The 21,034-nt window shown below is 40.4% G+C and overlaps 1 pseudogene; it reads left to right on the top strand.

Annotated features, from left to right (window-relative positions):
• Window positions 1–17,825: 17,825 nt before the first annotated feature.
• On the top strand, window positions 17,826–20,548 carry LOC114087086 (melanoma inhibitory activity protein 2-like; annotated as a pseudogene).
• The last annotated feature ends 486 nt before the right edge of the window (window positions 20,549–21,034 follow it).

The following is a 21,034-nucleotide window of genomic DNA, read 5'->3' as shown; positions in this document are numbered from 1 at the left end:
CTATAAATATTCGAAAAAGAAAAGGAAGTGACCAATAGTGTTAGTACAATTCCAAAACCAAATTAGCATAAGTTTGGACCAATAGTGTTAATACATTTCCAAACCCTAATTAGCATAAGTTTGGACCTATAGCAGTGAACCAAGTGCTATATAAACTTCAGCTGAGCACCCTGATAAAGAAAACCTGCTATGGCCACCCGTATTGCAGCAGGAGAGTTCCGTTCCTGTTCCTCCCTAAATCCTGTTACAGCAGAGTCCTTTCTTAGACTTCAGAGCTGCAACACTTCTCCCCTGCAGAGAACTACAGCTTATGCAGACCCCCACCTGCCAGAAGAAGCAGTGAATGGAGTTTCATGTTAGAGAGTTAGCAAATAACTCTTTAAATTTCTCAGTTTTAATTCTTGTTAGTAAAAATTCTGAGATTCTCTGCTGAGGTGAAAATGTTTGATAAATTGGTCTTATGCCCTAAGGGTTAAATGGAGTGTGTTTGTGGAGTGCTCTCCCTTTTCTGAGAATTGACAGATCTGCAAATGACAGCTGTGGTGATGGAAGCAGAAGCAATGGGATGGTGACTGGGAGGGGACTGCTGTCATACCACAATGCTGGTGACCTGACCTAGCATGGGTGGGACCCAGAGGAAGACCAGGAGAGAACCCAGCCATCACTGAAGAAGGGTAGTCTGTGGGCTTTTATTAGAAGTTGTCTAGGTTCTTATTTCACTTGTGTCTTGGTGGATCATGGGAGGAGAATGACAAGATTCTCCATGACCAGTTGGAATTTCATTAGGTCTTAGATTAGAAAGAGGGACCTCTTTCATGTACTCACACGATAGGTGTGTTTACATTTCCTTCAACCATGTACCTTGACATCCAAGAGGCAAGATGTGGGTGGGAGGTGGGGAAATTAAATCTGAAATATTTTGGCAGAACTGAGGAGTCATGATGTGTTGTACCAAATGGGAGTGGGACAGAAAGTGGGCTTCTTCAGGAAAATGGAACTGGTCACATTGAAATCTGGTAGAGTTCAGGCTCCACTGGCACTGATGAGACCCTGTGAGATCTAGGTGGTTTTGGACCCACCCTACAGGAGAAGTCGCCCATTGCTCTCCTCAGACAGGGCTGACTGTCCCTTCAGAATAAGCACGCTGGCTGAAAAGCAAATGACAACATAAGTCCAAGAGGGAAGCCAATAGCATGATTGGGTGAAAACCCCGTCCATTTTAAAAGAACACTTGTGGAAATTGCATACTTCATATTTAAAATCCAGTCCCATCTCTCACTGCCCTCGTCCACAGAAATTGCACTGTAGAAAGGAATCTTTCTTTGATTCATTGCACATAATTTCAGGAAGCTGGCTTTTAAAACACTTGCTCTAAGCTGGAGGCTGAAGCAACAAGTTGGGAAATGTTGATTTATTCAGTTTCTAATAACCTATTGATATCAAATGCAGTAGAGACAAATCCAGTTAGTCTGGCCTGGAAGGTGGCTCCCCTTGGTGGATGCAGACAAACTGAGTAAGCACACAGAGCATTTCTTTCTCTTGCAGTTGGAGTAGGGAAGGTGAAGGACACTCCACCAACACACCAGCCCAGGGATCCAAATGGAGTGGTCAGCCCTCGGGAGGCCTCTGGTATTCTCAGGCAAGTCAGTTCCCACCTTGCTTGCAACTCTAGTTTTCAGATGTCCTGGAAGGAAGATGGGCAATGGGAACTGTGGATCTCAAACCAGGTCTCTAAACTGGGCCACTCTCTGTAGGGTCCTCTCCATTTGTTGCTGATGGGATTCTGACCATGTGAGATTCTGTTGCATACAAAGAATATGTCACTGTGAGGATTTTTCAAAGACAGGTTAGGTCAGTGAACAGATGTTATTGAAAAATGAGAGAGGCAAAGTATCCACTCCAATGGGTTAAAAAGAGATTGTGTTCCACCAGAAAATGTATGCAAGATTAATTGAGCCAAATTGTCCCAACTCAGAGGCTGTTGGGTCCTCTACTTTAGACCAGGGTTTGTGAAAGAGAGACTAAGTCATTGTCATTTATGTATCCCCAAGGATTGGCACACAGTAAATTTTATATGAGCATCTATTTACTGAACTCTAGCAGGGTTTAAAAAAAACTTTATTTTGGAAATAATTTTAAGTTTACAGAATAGATGGAAGGATATGTACAAAGGACACTTATACATACTTTATCCAGGTTCGCTATTGTTTGTTAACATCAGTTTCTACATTTGTTGTTTTTGTCCCTCTTTCTTTATTCATGGTAGTATTATTTCTTCCTGAATCACTTGTAGGTTGCTGTTTATCCTTAAGTACCTCTGTGTGTTTGCTAAGACTAAAGATATTCACTAAAAACCTGTGTTGTTAACCCCCATTATTTTATTTTAACACTGACACAATACTTCATCTACCCTACTACCTATATTCCCACTGTCTCAATTATCCCAAAATATTCTTTGTTTTTTTTACTTATACATAGATACAATATATTTATTTTGTTTATTTATTTTTATGTGGTGCTGAGGATCAAACCTAATGCCACACACGTGCAAGGCAAGTTCTCTGCCACTGAGCCACAACTCCAGGCCTGATCTCCAAATAATCTTTATAGCTTATTCTCTCCCTCCAGTACAGAACCCATCCAGGATCAGATATTGCATTTACTGTCACATCTTTTTAGTCTCTTTCCACCTAGATCCTTTGTCTTTTATGACAATGACTCTTTGTTTAATATTTATTTTTTAGTTGTAGTTGAACACAATACCTTTATTTTATTTATTTATTTATTTTTGTGTGGTGCTGAGGATTGAACCCAGGGCCTTGCACGTGCTAGGCAAGCATTCTATTGCTGAGCCAAAACCCCAGCCCCTATGATATTGACTTTTTATGAATATAGTCACTACTCTTCTGTATCACCATAGATATATATTCTAGATATGGGTCTGACCTTTTTTCCCCCACATGGCTCAGACAGTACTTAGTCAGTGTCTGGCTTATTGTCATGGGATCTGGATCATCACCTCAAATCAATAGACCAAATTTTTCACTAAGGAGATAAACCAGGACCCATGGTTCCCACTATGCTGAATCTGCTAGAAATTGCCAACTTGAATGTTGGAATGGTCCCTTAAAGGGGCAGCAAGGTATTGGCTTTGAGATGACAGCTGGATGTTAGGGCTACTCTCCTTCAAGATGCAGTATGTATTTTGAATCAATGGCTATTTATGATGCTGTGTCCATGAAAAAAAAGTAAATGGGCCTGGCAACCAGGGATAAATGTAGAATTGGTATTTTTTCCTTGCTGTTTTGACAACTTTCACAATTTTTGGGGGGTGAAGCTCTTCTATCAACCATGGGGCATCTGAAAAGGATACACTTCAATTTAAAGCTATGGCTGCCTCCTGGTAAATTGTGGGCTCCTCCAGCAGGCAAAGGTTTTACTCTGCTGGTGTTGATAATTGACCCTGATCATCACGGAAAGTTAAGGTTATTGTGACATAATGTCCTAGTCCCTTCTTGGTACCATAACTAAATACCTAAGATTGGGTGATTAATAAAGAATGGAAAATTGTTTCCCACAGTTCTGGAGGTCAGAGTGGGAAATATTTTTGTCCCAGAAGCTGTGTCCTCATTTGGAAAAGTGGAAGAGAGCAAACCCACAAATGCTTTCATTTTCATTAATTAAATTTTATTTCAGTGCTATAAAACCCAGGAGTGAGGTTGGGGGGGGGGGGGGTTGTTTTGTTTTTTCTTTTCTTTTTTTTTTTTACTTGTTATTTTTAGTTATACATGATAGAAGAATCCATTTTGCTATAATTATACAACATGGAATACTTTTTATTCTAGTTAGAATCCCATTCTTATGGATGTATATGATGATGGGAGTCACTGTGTTGTTTTCATATAAGTAGATGGGAAACTGTCAGATTCATTCCACTCTCTTTCCTTTTTCTTTCCCCCTCTCCCTCCATTCCCCATTGTCTAATCTACTGTGCTTCTAATCTTCCCCTCATCTCTCCTTATTATGTGTTTGCTGCAGTCTGGCTGGGCACAAAATCACGAGCCACTCAAGCAGGAACAAACTTTAAAACTGCCGCCAATGCCCCGTATGCTCCCGTGGGGATTGCCAACCGACCCACGGGGAGTTCTCCCGGACCCCAACAGGAAGTCCTCCTCTGGAATTCCCTCCTATGGCACTTCCCCAACCAATGGGAACTCTCCAGGAGTCCCGTAGCAGGCCGAGGTGGACAGCAGGAGTCCAATATCCATATGAATGCAGATCTTAACATAATCATATCATCTCAATGGCGTCACCTTTCAACCAAAAATGCCATGCATTATATTACTTGGCTGTGGCTCTTAACATGTGTTAGCTTCCATATATCAGAGAAAACATTTGACCATTGGTTTTGGGGGACTATCTTACTTAGCATGAGAGTATCAAGATCCATCCATTTTCTAGCAAATATCATAGTCATTCTTTATTGCCAACTAATACTCCATTGTGTATATATACCACATTTTCTTTATTCATTCATGAATTGAAGGATACCTAGGTTGGTTCCATAGCTTAGCTATTGTAAAATGAGTTGCTATAAACATTGAAGTACTATGTCACTGTAGGAGGCTGAGAAGTGGGTATATACTGAGGAGTGGGATAACTAAGTTAAATGGTTGTTCCATTCCAAGTGTTCTTAGGAATCTCCATTCTGCTTTTCCAGTTGCACAAATTTGCATTCTTCACCATCATTTATTGTTACTTGTATTCTTCATAATCACCATTCTGACTTCAGTGAAATGGAATCTCAGTGTAGTTTTAATTTTCATTTCTCTAATGGCTTAAGATGTTGAACATATTTTCATAGATTTGATGACTATTCATGTTTCTTCTGTGAAGTGTCTTTTCAGTTCCTTTGCCTATTTATTGACTGGGTGTTATATGGTTTTTGCTTTGTTTTGTATTTTGTTGTTAAGTTTTTTGAAAATTAATGCTCTATCTGAGGTGCAGGTGGCAAAGATTTTATCCCATTTGGTAGACTTTCTCTTCACGATTTTCTTTCCTTTGCTATGAGGAAACTTTTTAGTTTAATGCCGTCCCATTTGTTGATTCTTGATTTTTACTACTTGTGCTTTAAGGGTCTTATTAAGGAAGTCAATGCCTGAGTCAATATATTGGAGTGTTGGATGTACCTTTTCTTATAGCATGTGCAGAGTTTCAGGTCTAAAACCTAGGACTTTGATCCACTTAGAGCTGAGTTTTTACAAGCCCCTTCTATAAAAGCCCCAATCCATTAATCAGCACTCATGACCTTAATAAAAAGACCTCACCTCTTAATGCTGCCATGAGGAAGATTAAGTTTCAACATGAACTCACGGGAGACACCATTGTGCAAACCACAGCAGAGGGATATGTCTGGAGCCTAGAAGATATTCATCTGAAACCTCTTGATGATTCCATACCATTGATTACAGAAAAATGAAATGATAAAAACCACAGCCTGACAAAGGCATTATTCCCAAGGCTCAGATCCCTTAAAGAATATCCCAAATTCCCCATCAGGAGCAACTGAAATGCTAACCATGGATGAAACAAATCTAGAATGAGTAGTAAAGGAGGAAATTGAATATCAATTGGCTTTGAAACCAACTACAGCACTGAAATTGTAACAATACTCTACTATTTGGAAGTGAGAATCTTCTAGTTACTAGAGGGTCTTCTAGTTAATGTTCCCACTAACACTTCCATTTTAAGCATGTTTTCAACATAAGTGGTCATTACTTTGAAGAACACATTAAACTCAGCAAGTAAGAGAGTGGAATTGAGTTGGTGCCATGCCTGACTCTTTTGGCATTCCTCTACATACCAGAGACTTTTTAGTGTTAACCTGGACTTTTCTCTGGTTTGAGGAACACAATCTGCTTTCTGGGCAAGCTAGAATTGTTGTGAGGTTTTATGACCCTGGAAAGTAGATCTGAACTCATGAGAGATGGGGAGTTGTGAGAAAACTACCTTTTTAGACCTTAATTGTCTCCCCAGTGACCTGTCAGCATCAGCTGCCCTTAATTGTAACTGCATGGTTCATGAATCCTTTTTTGGCTTCTTTTACCACCTCACATTTCTAGTTTCATGTCCATATTTTCTTGCTGCACTTCCTAAATCTCCCTGTTTGAAGTCCTGTTTCTTGAGACACCCACTAACACTATAGGCTTCAAAGTTCTCATAACCATCCATTCCAGTAGGTCCTTCTCCAAGGAAAAGTATTTTTGCTTAACAGTATCCAAAGGGACTGTCATAAAAAAAATAAATCAAATGCTTTGGAAGTAATATTCATATGTAATAGTACTCACTGAAAAGAACACAGCTCAAGAATTGTCAGGAAGTGAATACCTAAATCAAGGTACAAAACATTACTAACATCCCAGAAATGTTTGCATTTGTCCAGCTGTAGTAGATGCTACGGAAATGTTTTCCAGAATTCTTGTACCAATTCTCATTCTCTTAAGAAGCATGTAATGGTTTAGCTTGTTCCAAATTCTCACCAACATTTGATAATTGCCTGCCCATTTTGCTTTAGGCATTCTAGTGAGTATGTAGTCATGTCACATTGTAGTTTTTTAAATTAATTTATTTTTTTAATTGTAGGTGGACACAATATCTCTACTTCACTTTTATGTGGTGCTGAGGATCAAACCCAGGGCCTCACGTGTGCTAGGCAAGCACTCCACCACTGAGCCACAACTCCAGCCCCACATTGTTGTTTTTAATGTTTCATTTCCCTGGCAATCAGTGATAATCACTTTCAATATGATTGCTGCCATTGGAAATCCTCTTTGGAAGAATTGTTTTCACATTTCCCAGTATTTTTATTGGGTTATTTGTCCTTTTATTGCTGATTAGAAGGAATTCTTGGTATACTTGTGGTGTGTCACTCATCAGATATATTTATAAAAATTAATTACCCCATTCTGTGAATTGTCTTTTTCACTTTCTTTTTTTTTAATTTTTATTGTTGGTTGTTCAAAACATTACATAGTTCTTGATATATCATATTTCACAATTTGATTCAAGTGGGTTATGAACTCCCATTTTTACCCCGTATACAGATTGCAGAATCACATCAGTTACACATCCATTGATTTACATATTGCCATACTAGTGTCTGTTGTATTCTGCTGCCTTTCCTATCCTCTACTATCCCCCCTCCCCTCCCCTCCCCTCCCATCTTCTCTCTCTACCCCCTCTACTGTCATTCATTTCTCCCCCTTGTATTATGTTTCCCTTTCCCCTCACTTCCTCTTGTATGTAATTTTGTATAACCCTGAGGGTCTCCTTCCATTTCCATGCAATTTCCCTTCTCTCTCCCTTTCCCTCCCACCTCTCATCCCTGTTTAATGTTAATCTTCTTCTCATGCTCTTCATCCTTACTCTGTTCTTAGTTACTCTCCTTATATCAAAGAAGACATTTGGCATTTGTTTTTTAGGGATTTGCTAGCTTCACTTAGCATAATCTGCTCTAATGCCATCCATTTCCCTGCAAATTCTATGATTTTGTCATTTTTTAATGCAGAGTAATACTCCATTGTGTATAAATGCCACATTTTTTTATCCATTCGTCTATTGAAGGGCATCTAGGTTGGTTCCACAGTCTTGCTATTGTGAATTGTGCTGCTATGAACATCCATGTAGCAGTGTCCCTGTAGCATGCTCTTTTTAGGTCTTTAGGGAATAGACCGAGAAGGGGAATAGCTGGGTCAAATGGTGGTTCCATTCCCAGCTTTCCAAGAAATCTCCATACTGCTTTCCAAATTGGCTGCACCAATTTGCAGTCCCACCAGCAATGTACAAGTGTACCCTTTGCCCCACATCCTCACCAGCACTTGTTGTTGTTTGACTTCATAATGGCTGCCAATCTTACTGGAGTGAGATGGTATCTTAGGGTGGTTTTGATTTGCATCTCTCTGATTGCTAGAGATGGTGAGCATTTTTTCATGTACTTGTTGATTGATTGTGTGTCCTCCTCTGAGAAGTGTCTGCTCAGGTCCTTGGCCCATTTGTTGATTGGGTTATTTGTTATATTATTGTCTAATTTTTTGAGTTCTTTGTATACTCTGGATATTAGAGCTCTATCTGAAGTGTGAGGAGTAAAGATTTGTTCCCAGGGTGTAGGCTCCCTATTTACCTCTCTTATTGTTTCTTTTGCTGAGAAAAAACTTTTTAGTTTGAGTAAGTCCCATTTGTTGATTCTAGTTATTAACTTTTGTGCTATGGGTGTCCTATTGAGGAATTTGGAGCCCGACCCCACAGTGTGTAGATTGTAGCCAACTTTTTCTTCTATCAGACGCAGATTCTCTGATTTGATATCAAGCTCCTTGATCCATTTTGAGTTAACTTTTCTGCGTGGCGAGAGAAAGGGATTCAGTTTCATTTTGTTGCATATGGATTTCCAGTTTTCCCAGCACCATTTGTTGAAGATACTATCCTTCCTCCATTGCATGCTTTTAGCCCCTTTATCAAATATAAGATAGTTGTAGTTTTGTGGATTGGTTTCTGTGTCCTCTATTCTGTACCATTGGTCCACCCTCCTGTTTTGGTACCAGTACCATGCTGTTTTTGTTACTATTGCTCTGTAGTATAGTTTGAAGTCTGGTATCGCTATACCGCCTGATTCACACTTCCTGCTCAGCATTGTTTTTGCTATTCTGGGTCTTTTATTTTTCCATATGAATTTCATGATTGCTTTCTCTATTTCTACAAGAAATGCCGTTGGGATTTTGATTGGCATTGCATTAAACCTATAGAGAACTTTTGGTAATATCACCATTTTGATGATGTTAGTTCTGCCTATCCATGAACAGGGTATATTTTTCCATCTTCTAAGATCTTCTTCTATTTCTCTCTTTAGGGTTCTGTAGTTTTCATTGTATAAATCTTTCACCTCTTTTGTTAGATTGATTCCCAAGTATTTTATTTTTTTTGAGGATATTGTGAATGAAGTGGTTGTCCTCATTTCCATTTCAGAGGATTTGTCACTGATATACAGGAATGCCTTTGATTTATGCATGTTGATTTTATATCCTGCCACTTTGCTGAATTCATTTATTAGCTCTAATAGTTTCTTTGTAGACCCTTTCGGTTCTTCTACGTATAGAATCATGTCATCTGCAAATAGTGATAATTTAAGTTCTTTTTTCCTATTTTTATGCCTTTAATTTCTTTCATCTGTCTAATTGCTCTGGCCAGTGTTTCGAGAACTATGTTGAACAGAAGTGGTGAGAGAGGGCATCCCTGTCTTGTTCCAGATTTTAGAGGGAATGCCTTCAATTTTTCTCCATTCAGAATGATGCTAGCCTGAGGCTTAGCATAGATTGCTTTTACAATATTGAGGTATGTTCCTGTTATCCCTAGTTTTTCTAGAGTTTTGAACATAAAGGGATGCTGTACTTTGTCGAATGCTTTTTCTGCATCTATCGAGATGATCATATGGTTCTTATTTTTAAGTCTATTGATGTGGTGAATAACATTTATTGATTTCTGTATATTGAACCAGCCTTGCATCCAGGGATGAATCCTATTTGATCATGGTGCACAATTTTTTTGATACGTTTTTGTATCCAATTCGCCAGAATTTTATTGAGGATTTTTGCATCTAGGTTCATTAGAGATATTGGCCTGTAGTTTTCTTTCTTTGAAGTGTCTTTGTCTGGTTTAGGTATCAGGGTGATGTTGGCCTCATAGAATGAATTTGGAAGAGCTCCCTCTTTTTCTATTTCCTGAAATAGCTTGAAAAGTATTGGTATTAGTTCCTCTTTAAAGGTTTTGTAAAACTCTGCTGTATACCCATCCGGTCCTGGGCTTTTCTTCGTTGGTAGTCTTTTTATGGTTTCTTCTATTTCCTCAATTGATATTGCTCTGTTTAGGTTTTCTATATCCTCCTGACTCAATCTGGGCAGATCATATGACTTAAGAAATTTATCTATGCCTTCACTATCTTCTAATTTATTGGAGTGTAAGGATTCAAAATAGTTTTTGATTATCTTCTGTATTTCTGAAGTGTCTGTTGTGATATTGCCTTTTTCATCCCGTATGCTAGTAATTTGAGATCTCTCTCTTCTCTTCGCTAGCATGGCTAAGGGTCTGTCGATTTTGTTTATTTTTTCAAAGAACCAACTTTTAGTTTTGTCAATTTTTTAATTTCCTCCTTGATGTCTTCTATAACCCATTGATCATTCAGTAACCTATTGTTCATTCTCCAAGTGATGCATGATTTTTCCTTCCTTCTTTTATCGTTGATTTTCAGTTTCATTCCATTATGATCAGATAAGATGCATGGTATTTACTCTACTCCTTTATATTGTCTAAGAGTTGCCCTGTGACATAATATATGATCTATTTTTGAGAAGGATCCATGTGCTGCTGAGAAAAAAGTGTAACTGCTTGATGTTGGGTGGTGTATTCTATATATGTCAATTAAGTCTAGGTTATTAATTGTGTTATTGAGTTCTATAGTTTCCTTATTCAACTTTTGTTTGGAAGATCTGTCCAGTGGCGAGAGAGGTGTGTTGAAGTCTCCCATGATTATGGTATGGTGGTCTATTAGACTCTTGAACTTGAGAAGAGTTTGTTTGATGAACATAGCTGCACCATTGTTTGGGGCATATATATTTATGATTGTTATGTCTTGTTGGTGTATGGTTCCATTGAGCAGTATGTAGTGTCCCTCTTTATCCCTTTTGATTAACTTGGGCTTGAAATCTATTTTATTTGATATGAGTATGGACACTCCTGCTTGTTTCCGAAGCCCATATGAGTGATATGATTTTTCCCAACCTTTCACCTTCAGTCTATGTATGTCTTTTCCTATCAAATGCATCTCCTGTAGGCAGCATATTGTTGGGTCTTGTTTTGTGATCCATTCTACTAGCCTGTGTCTCTTAATTGGTGAGTTTAAGCCATTAACATTTAGGGTTATTATTGAGATATGGGTTGTTCTTCCAGCCATATTTGTTTATTTCTGTTACTAAACATGGTTTGTTTTCCTCTTTGATTATTTCCCCCCCCCCCTTTACTGTCCTACCTTCCACTGTTGGTTTTCATTGTTATTTTCCATTTCCACTTCCTGTAATGTTTTGCCAAGGATGTTTTGAAGAGATGGTTTTCTAGCTGCAAATTCTTTTAACTTTTGTTTATCGTGGAAGGTTTTAATTTCATCTTCCATCCTGAAGCTTAATTTCGCTGGATACACAATTCTTGGTTGGAACCCATTTTCTTTCAGCGTTTGAAATATGTTGTTCCAGGATCTTCTAGCTTTCAGAGTCTGTGTTGGAAGATCAGCTGTTATCCTGATTGGTTTACCCCTAAATGTAATCTGCTTCCTTTCTCTTGTAGCTTTTAAAATTCTCTCCTTATTCTGTATGTTGGGCATCTTCATTATAATATGTCTAGGTGTGGATCTCTTATGATTTTGCACATTCAGCATCCTGTAGGCTTCTAGGATTTGGGATTCTGTCTCATTCTTCAAGTCTGGGAAGTTTTCTCGTATTATTTCATTGAATAGATTGCTCCTTCCTTTGGTTTGGACCTCTATACCTTCCTGTATCCCAATGACTCTTAAGTTTGGTCTCTTTATGTTATCCCATATTTCTTGGATGTTCTGCTCATGGTTTCTTAACAGTCTTGCTGAGCTGTCTATGTTCTTTTCAAGTTGAAATACTTTGTCTTCATTGTCTGATGTTCTATCTTCTAAGTGTTCTACTCTGCTGGTAGTATTCTCAATTGAGTTTTTAAGTTGGTTTATTGCTTCCTGCACTTCTAGGATTTCTGTTTGTTTGTTTTTTATAACCTCTATCTCCCTGTATAGTTGATCTTTTGCTTCCTGGATTTGTTTATGTAATTCATTGTCGAAGTGATCTTTCATTGTCTGATTTTGCTGTCTAATGTCTTCCTTGAGACTCCAGATCATCTGAAGCATGTATATCCTGAATTCTTTATCTGACATTCCATCTGCTGCAGCTGTTACCTCTTCTAAAGTTGAGTTGACCTGCATTGCTTGTGGTCCTTTCTTTCCTTGTCTTTTCATACTGCTCGCGTTTCTTTCTGCTTGGTGAAACTGTTGTGTTTTTGAAATTTTCCCCCTATATATTTATATTGCTCTTGTATAGTTGAAAAGTCTCCCTTGCAGGGGTGGGCGACGGCTGTGCTCCTCCTCCAATTGGGGTGATCTGTCTACCACGCTGACGGGCCGCTGGGCCTGTCCTGCCGGTCGGTCGCAGGTCTGCCTACTTTGCAGACGCAGGCGGCGGCTCTGCTCTGCCCTTACTCCAATTGGGGTGACGTGTCTACCACGCCGGCGGGTCGCTGGGCCTGTTCCGGGCACGGGCGGCAGCTCTGCTCTGCCCCTACTCCAATTGGGGTGACGTGTCTACCATGCAGGCAGGCCGCTGGGCCTGTTCCGCCAGTCAGTCACAGGTCTGCCTACCTTGCGGGCTTGGGTGGCGGCTCTGCTCTGCCCCTACTCCAATTGGGGTAACGTGACTACCACACCTGCGGACCTCTGGGCCTGTTCTGCCGGTCAGTCGCAGGTCTGCCTACCTTGCGGGCGCGGGTGGCGGCTCTGCTCTGCCCCTACTCCAATTGGGGTGTCGTGACTACCACGCCGGCAGGTTGCTGGGCCTGTTCCAGGCACGGGCGGCAGCTCTGCTCTGCCCCTACTCCAGTTGGGGTGACGTGTGTACCACGCCGGCAGGCCGCTGGGCCTGATCCGCCTGTCAGTCGCAGGTCTGCCTACCTTGCGGGCGCGGGCGGCGGCTCTGCTCTGCCCCTCTGGCTTGATGACAAATTGAGAGAGACTCGGGTGTTTGTGACTCACTTTCTTTACCAGGAGACCAACTGTTTCTATTGCCGCTGGTATCGATGAAGTTCTCTCCTCCGCTGCTTTCTGATGACATCAGATCTCTGCCATGTTGGTATCCCATGCGAATGGCAGCATTTTGTTCCCTTTGCCGGGTGACCAAAGCAACGGGTGAGTCCTGACGGGCCCTCACAAGCCCCATCTCAATCCTGTTGCCACTGCCTATGAAGGCTCGGTTGTTATTTACCTCCACAGTATTCAGCAGGGCCCGGACCGAGAAGCAGTTTCCGCGGGTTCTTTTGCCCTGGGCCAGAGCAGTTCCGGGAGCCGGAATTCGGCCGCTCCGGGCTTGGTGTATGTTCTGATAGGAGCAGGCTCCAAGAAGCAGTTTCCGCAGGTTCTTTAGTACTGAGCCTGAGTAATTTGTCTGCGAGATGCAGGCGAATGGCAGCCTGAAATTACCTGTTCTATGGCTGAATGAGCTGCGATCAGTCGAAAACAGGGATGGTGACGTCAGCTTTCCAAGATGGTGGCCACTGGCTTCCTCTGTGGTCTGACCGGTGTGGAGAACCGAATTGGACCGCTTCCTTCCCCCGTCTCAAACCCAGAATTCAGCCCTGAGCACGGTGATTGCACAGCTGGCATAAGCCTGCAGAATCTGCAGCACTGTATCTTTGCATTGCTGTCTCGTCTTTTTCACTTTCTAACTTGAGGAATTTTGATGAACAGAACTTTTTAATTTTAACATAGTCTAATTAATTAATTTTTTATTTAAATTTCATAATTTGTGTACTGTTTAAGAAATGTTTGACTACTCCAGAGTCATGACAATGATCCCATCTGGCTGGATGCTTGAGGCTTTGTCTGGGTTTTCTACTCCATTGTTCAGTTTATCCATTATTGACTTTATTCCATTCTTACATTGGCATTACTTTTATAATAGGTCTTGACATCTAGTCTTTAAGAATATCTTACTCTTCTTAGCCTTTGGACTGCCATAAGCATTTTAGGAATATTGTGTAAATTTTTAAAGGAAAAATATTGGGATTTTTAGTGGAAATACATTAAATCCAGAAATTACTAATGGGAGAAATGGTAAATTTATAATATTATGCCTTATATTCCATGGATATGGTATACACCTTGATTTGTTTAGTTTTCCCTTATTTTCTCTTGATGATATATTTTTAGTTTTTGGCATGGAGTCCTTGCATACCATGAGGCTATTGGAGCTCTGAGTTCTTTCAAAGGCAACAAAATTGAGAGGTGGACATATTCTATCAAGGAAAGTTGAAATGTTTTTCATTAACTCAGTAACCAACAAACTACATGACTATAACTACAGTAATACTCTGGAGTAAATTTTAATTCTTTCTCCCAAAGAAAAATGACTTGTGGTTTCAACTGTGTTCTCCAAAAAGATAAGGTGAAGTCCAAATCTCATTTTAAGTCTGCATGTGAACTTTGTAGAAGAAATAAATATAACTCTAATCCAATATGATTGGTGACCTTACAAGAAAAGGATAAACACACACATACACACACACAGAGGGATAAAGTCAAGTGACAATGGAGACCAAGATCAGAGTCACACTGCTGCAGGACAAGGAAAGCCAAGGCTTGCTGTCAGCCATTGGGAGCTTGGAGAGAAGCATGAGTCAGTTTCTCTTTCAGAGCTTCCAGAAGGAGCCCACCCCTCCAGCCTCTCAATTTCCAACTTCCAGCCTTCTGACGTGTGAGTCAATAAATTCCTATTACTTTAAGTTGTCCAGCTTATAGTACAAAGTCACAGCAGCCACAGGAAACAGATGTAAGGATGATCTATGTGCCAAGAAGTTCTTGGATTCTTACGTTTCTTTTTTTCTTCTCTTCCTGTGCTAATTCTCACACCATCCTGTCAATGCTTGATCTCATCACTCAGGAAAATGTCCCAAATGAAGAAAAGTCCCCATTTCATTACACTTCCTTAGGGAGTTTTAAAGTATATAATTTTATCTTAATAAAGTTTTAACATTTCTCAAGCATATAAACACATTTTTATTGAGAAAATCTTGTAATAAAAATGAAGGAAACAAAACACAACTGCACACAAATGTCTATAGCAGTTTACTTCATAAGCACAGCAAAACAGGAAACATACCAATGAGTGGCCACCAAGCCTGAAATCACTGGACCCTGAAACCATCCCACTCAGACATGGACAGCTCTGGCCTTCTGCGCTCCAGTCACCCCTTTAGAGGCCAGCACTGCATAAGGATGTGGCTTTGAATTTATGGCTATTGAGCAGTGACGACTCATGAGCTGGTGGGTCAGAAGCCGTGCCTCTCCTCTTGGCATCTCTCACCAAGTGTTCCAGAAAGTTCTAGAGAGATGTTTTCAACCTTCCCCACACCCTTTGTACCCCTAACCAGCAATTTCCTTATTCAATAATATGCCCAAATCTGCTTCCTCCTCTCTGGTCCCAGGACTACAGGCTTCTAGATCAGTCTCTAGCCATAAATGACAGCTGATATAAAGGAATTCCTGACTGCATCCATCACAACCCCACTGTCGAGGTGATCTAGAAGAAAATCTGCAGAAGACTCTCATCACTCAGCCTCTCAAAACAAGTGTCCCACATTGCAGAATGCACAGTGGCTCCACCCATTCCCACAGCACAGACCTTCAAAGCCTCCTGGATCACCTGTGCCTTGGGCAATGGGCTGTGAGAGACAAAGTTCATTCTGGTACCAGTGGGCAGAGGAAGTGAGAAAAGCAACTGGCTGCCAACTAGATGGCCTTCAGCCTCAATCAAAGACTAAATATCTCAGGGAGAGAGATCCAAGGGAGAAACAACTCTCTGGCAACAAAGGCTAAGACTCAACCCCATAAGAAACACAAAGGTGGTCCACTAAGTAGCCCAAGAGGCACTGCCCTCTTTGAGGGTTAAGGTCAAGACCGCCCACCAGGAAGGCTGCAACTCCTGCCTGAAGAACCTTGCTCCCAGTTAGGTACTGCAACTGAAGCCCTGGGTGCACTGGAGGGCATAGAGATGAGATGGAATTGAAACCCTCCAAAATCAGGGCCTTGAGGTGCCCCAGGAAACAACCAAGGAATGTGGAGTGAGTTGAGGGCTGTGATCAGGTCTCAAAGATCTAGATTTGGAGGCCATTCAAACTCTCTACATCTCAGATACTGGAGGTGCTGCCAGGAAGTTGTTTAGAATAGCCTAAGAGGAAGGTTATCCCCCAAGAAGTCAAGCTCTGCCCACCTTCAGACTTTTCTCCCCACCAAGAAAAAGTGGTGAGCTGCCAAGCAGGAACTTAGAAACGCCTGTGATTGCAGGCAGAAAGCTGCTCAGCTAACAGCCCTTGAAGTTGTTTCATTGTTTCAGAAACAGCTCTTTAGAAAAGGCCTGGAAGAACCAGCTTAAACCAGCCAAAGATACACAGCTCTTCTTCTAAGTGATCTAAGGTACATTTTGCTCACTATAACTCATTATAATGCTAAATTCTCTGCCCTAAATTAAGTGCATCTGCCATTTATTTAGTTTGGTATGGGAATAAAAGTCAGGAGTGCTTTACCACTGACCTACATTTTGTGGTAGAGATTTCTCAGAATAAAGGAAAGAGAATATGATGCCATATCTATCATTGTGAGCCCTTGGGAAATCAGTTTTGAACCTTCTTGCTACGTTGTAGTATAGAAATAGAAAGGCCAAACAGGAATGCGTATTACCTCATATGAAGACAAAGGCTAGAATGTGAAAGGAAACTAACCAGAATACATAAGGGATCACTCCCTATACTAAATGCTCAGCCTTTGGATAAGAATCCACTAAGGCTGGAAGCACACAAATAAGCACTGCTTCCTATTAAATACCCTGGTGTCCCCTGTCTCTGTGTGAGAATCCCATGCAACCATTTTATTTTGTTTTGTTTGAGGCAGGATCTCACTGATCTTATCCTTCTGTTTGCTATATATTTACAATGACCAGCTTGCTTAGAAGTGTTTACATCCTATGAGAAGTGAAAAGAACATCTGAAAACAGATTTTAAAGACTCTTAAATAAATAGTACTCTACAAAAACTGACATGAAAACCAACTCAAGTTTTAAGCCCCTTCTTTTTAGGAACATTAGCTATGCTGTACTATTTAAAAATAACTTATCAAACTGATTTGTGCCCATGTTTGCAACTCCTCTAAAATTACTTTTAAATAATCTAACAGAGTTTATCTATGGAAAAAATTCAGATTACTTCTGCAGAAAGGGTCAACAGGGCTAGAAGGTAGCTCAGTGGTAGAGAGCTTGCCGAGCATGTACAAGGCCTTGGAGTTTAACCCCCAACACTGCAAGAAAAGGAAAGGGAGAAGGAAGGAAGGAAGGAAGGAAGGAAGGAAGGAAGGAGGGAGAGGGGACAAGAGGGAAGGAAAAGGAATGAGTCATTAAAACACAAGGGCAAGTGGTATAAATATAAATATATGATGTACTAGCTCTTTAAAAATTATAGAGCTTTAGAATTTTAGTGACATCAAACTGGGTGATATTATGACTGTATAGAAGTTCTGCCTTGGCCTGGCCTAAACCAAACCAACAGGTGGGTGACCTGGAGAGGACTCCTCTCTGACTTGATTGGCACAGGCTTGAACCTGTGCTGCTTCAAGATGCACAACATAGTGAAGGGGCCACAACTTCTCTGACAGGCAGCATGAGTGTGCTAGGTTCCTGGGAGCCCATGATCAGGGCTCCCCATGCCCATACCCACAGCTCCACCCCCCAACACCTGCTGGTTCATAATGGTCTGCTCCGTTGCCTGGGGCAGGTTTGTTCCTGACCAAAGGCCTGAGTGTCCACAGCCTGCTTTGGCTTGGCTGGGCATGGTGTGGTTGTGGAGGGAATAGCCAAAGTAGCTTTAGCATGATGGAGGGAAACAGCTGCCCTACTTGGGGGTGGTCCTGGAAGAAGTAAGCAGGGTTGTGGTGTGCGTTGTCTGAAGACATGGAAACATACCCTAATCCTTATGGTTATACATAGGAGTTGGTGATATGTACAGCTATTGGATTTTTTGTTGTTCTCTTGTTTTTGAGGAGAAGTTATCAGTCTGTGAGAAGCAGGCATTACATGAGAAGAGAAAAAGAGCTTGCCCTAAAAGTTTCTGGACTAATTGAAGAAAAATGTGAAATACTTGAAAAAGTTAGCCTTGTTCAAAAAGAGTATGAAGTCTTAGAGTCACCTTTAAAGGATGCCATTTTGGAGAAGGAGTCGATAGAAGCAGAAAATTTGGAGACAATATATGAAAACCTGGATAGGTTTGTATCTAAACTTAAGGATGAAATACTCTTTCTAGTGTAGAGAATCAGATGTGACTGTAAGCTTGAAAACATAATTATTATTGCCCTTGATGGAGTCTACCTGCAAACGGGATATTCTGTCAAGGTCTAGATAAGGTGACAGCAAATCATGCTTGCATATGAGATGTTTTGTTGTCTTTGTTGGGGCTTACTTGCAAAGGAGAGGTTCCTTCAAGGTTTAGATAAGGTTACAGTGGACAGCTTGAAAACGAGGTGTCTGCTGTCCTTGGGAGGACTTGCTCACAAACGGGATGTTCTGCCAAGTGGGCTAGGAGGGCGCTAAGAAAATTTTTATCTATTCTTAACAAAGAGCAGAGCTCAGTATGCTTCGGGCCAAGAGTAGATTAAGCCATGAGAAGCAGGTCACTTATGATTAGAAAGTAAGACTTCTGTATGCCATGTTTAACTAGCTAAAGACCTGATTTATTGCTGTTGGACGGCTGCCTTCTTTGTTCACAATACTATAAAAAGATCATTGTATACAATAAAGGACTTTTTTTCTTCTGCTGCTTGGCTTCTTCTGTTTCTTCGTTCTTTCTCATGCTGACCTGCGAATGAATTACTAGCAACATTCTAGAAAAAGAGCTAAAAGAAGAGAAAACTAACATTCTCAACAGGATGAATTGATGGCAGATATATCAAAAAAGATTAAGTCCCTAGAAGATGAATCAAAATCCCTCAGATCACAAATAACTGAAGCTAAAACAGCCTTGAGAATATTTCAAATGAATGAAGAAGAGATTACAGTAGCAATGAAAGAGGTTTTTAATGAAAATTCCCAACTTCAGGAAAGTCAGAAACAGCTTTTAGAAGACATTGAAGTATGGAAAGAAAAAGTGAATGGCCTCAATAAACAGAAAATGACATTGAAACACTCTAAAGTACATGCAGAACAAGTTCTAAGAGATAAAGAAAATCACATTAAGTCTCTGACTGAACACTTGCTGCAGATAAAAAAAATTGGGCTCCTGTGCTTGGAGAAGTCCTAACAGATGGTGGTAACTTGGAGTTGGAAATGGAGAGTGAATCAGAAATTGGTGCTCACTTAGAAGATCAGCCAAAAGGGGCTTTGAAGAAACTGGTTTATGTTGCTAAGTTAAAGGTCTCTTTTAAAACCATAGAAAGAGAAAGAAATCAATTTTTTTTACTTTATTATCTGAAGTAGGTAAACCAAAGGAAGACGTTACAGAACATATTAAAAATCTTAAGACACAACAAGCATCTTTGCAAGCAGAAAATACTCAATTTGAAAGTGAGAATCAGAATCTTCAGCAGAAACTTAAAGTCATGATGGAACTATATCAAGAAAATGTAATGAAACTCCAAAGGAAATTAATAGGAGAGGAAAATTACCGGGTAGAGCAAGAGGAGAAACTTTCCAAAGTAGAAGATCAGCCATACAACTAAACCGCTGGAGACCTATAGAAAGTGAGCCAAAGATCTTGAAGAAGAATTGGAGAGAACCATTCGTTTTTATCAGGGGCATATTATGTACTATGAGAAAAAAGCACATGGTAATGAGTTGGCAGCTCAGAGTGCTGAAAAATACCTCAATGATTTAAGGAAACAAAATGCTCACCCCAGACAAAAATTAACCGAAATGGAGTTCAAATTTAAACTTGCAGAAAAAGATCATTCTGCACTTGATGTTTCAAATACAGCCTTTGGCAGAGCAAATTCCCCAAATGGTTCCTCACCATTGGGTCCACCTTCATGTGAAACAAGTCCTTCTCATTTGGAAAATAAGGGTCCACTCATACTCTCACTTTTCTTGCCAGTGGGAGGAGGAAGAGGCTCAAGGAGCCCAGAGAATCCTCTGGACTGTCCAACTAGCAATGAAAGAAGAGAATCAAACTGTGATAAGTTAACTGATCCTCAGAGAGCACCTTCTGACACGGGGCCTCTGGCACCTCCATGGGAATAGGCCCATAGGACAATTATCCCTCCACCAGGCCAACCATATTCTGATCCACAGCTTCCTCTACCAAGGCAAGATGGATGTTACTCTAATTCTGGTAGACCATCTGAACCAGCAGAACTCAGAAGTTCCACTATGCCGCCTTTGGATAAAATGGATGGGCCTACATCTTCAGAAATGGGATCCAGTAGAAATGATACCAGAGTCAATCTTGGTAATTCCAATGGGCCTGATTCATCTCTCCCTGCTGAAAAGAAGCACCTGGCTCTGGCTTTGCTTTCTCACCTTTCCCACTAATCAGAGGTCCATTGTTTCCAGTGGATCCAAGGAGTCAGTTCATGAGAAGAGGACCTTTATTTCCTCCAACTCCTCCAGGAAACATGTATGGAGCATCTCGAGAATATTTTCCACCAGGCCCACCACCCCCTCCATTCCCAATGGGACCAAGGTGATTTCCTCATTATCTCCCCACAAGAGCTGGATTTCTTCCCCCTCCTCCCACCCCCGCATTCTGAAAATAGAAGTGAGTTCCCTTCAGGGTTGATTCCACCTTCAGTGAGCCTGCTACTGAACATCCAGAAGCACAACAAGAAACCTGACAATATTTTGTATCTGCTTTCAAAAGTAATGTATCTCTAATTTTTAGTTTAAGTAACTGCTTTTACTTAAGTGATTACACTTTTGCTCCAATTGAAGCTTAATGGAATTATAAATTCTTAAGATAACATTTTGTAAATAAAGATGGTTTATATATGAATCTTATGAGTAAATTATTTCCATTTTATCTTATTCTAGAGAGTATAACATTTAATTTGATTAATCCACTATTATATGAGCAACAAACAGAGTTTTATATATGTAATCTTGTAGTGGAGGATATTTTAAACTCCAATCAAAGGGTGTCCGTTTATACAAAGAATTATATTTACTGTGATTGT

The sequence above is a fragment of the Marmota flaviventris genome, chromosome 12, assembly GCF_047511675.1.
Source record: "Marmota flaviventris isolate mMarFla1 chromosome 12, mMarFla1.hap1, whole genome shotgun sequence".
Lineage (NCBI taxonomy): Eukaryota > Metazoa > Chordata > Mammalia > Rodentia > Sciuridae > Marmota > Marmota flaviventris.
This window is presented reverse-complemented; position numbering and strand designations above follow the sequence as displayed.